Source organism: Chrysochloris asiatica, unplaced genomic scaffold, assembly GCF_000296735.1.
Source record: "Chrysochloris asiatica unplaced genomic scaffold, ChrAsi1.0 scaffold00068, whole genome shotgun sequence".
Classification (NCBI taxonomy): domain Eukaryota; kingdom Metazoa; phylum Chordata; class Mammalia; order Afrosoricida; family Chrysochloridae; genus Chrysochloris; species Chrysochloris asiatica.
The window spans coordinates 5,619,629-5,620,524 of NW_006408586.1; positions in this window are offsets into that span (position 1 = coordinate 5,619,629).

Here is an 896-nt window from a genome sequence, read left to right on the forward strand (position 1 = left end):
TGAGATGTAATCCATACTGAAGGCTGTGCTCCTTGATCTTCACCAGTAAATGTTTTAAGTCCTCTTCACTTTCAGCAAGCAAAGCTGTATCATCTGCATATTGCAAGTTGTTAATGAGTTTTCCTCCAATCCTGATGCCACGTTTTTTTTTTTTTCATAGAACCCAGCTTTTCGGATTATTTGCACATCATACAGGTTGAATAAGTATGGTGAAAGAATATAACCTTGTCACACACCTTTTTTTATTTTAAATAAGTGTTCCCACGTTCTGTTTGAACAACTGCTTCTTGTTCCAGATACAGATTCCTCATGAACACAATTAAGTGTTCCGGAATACTCATCCTTCACAGTGTTATCCATAGCTTGTCATGATCCACACAATCAAAAGCCTTTGCATAGTTCATAAAGCACAGGTTAACATCTTTCTGATATTCTCTGCTTTTTAGCCAAGATCCGTCGGACATCAGCAATGATATCCCTCATTCCATGGGCTCTTCTGAATCCAGCTTGAACCTCTGGAAGTTCTCTGTCAATGTATGCTTGTAGCCATTTCTTTATTACCTTTAGCAAAATTTTACTCGCATGGGATATCAAAGATATTGTCCAATGATTTCTGCATTCCATTGAGTCACCTCTCTTTGGAATGGGCACAAATACAGTATCTTTCAATCAGTAGACCAGATAGTTGTTTTCCAAATTTCTTGGCAGAGATGAGTGAGTGCTTCCTGTGCCACCTCACTTTCTTGATAGATTTCAATTTTTATTCCATCAATTCCTGGCATCTTGTTCCTTGCCAATTCCTTCAATGTACCTTGTACTTCCTCCTTCAGTATCATTGGCTCTTGATCATATGCTACCTCTTAAAATGGCTGAAAATTAACCATTTCTTTTTGGTA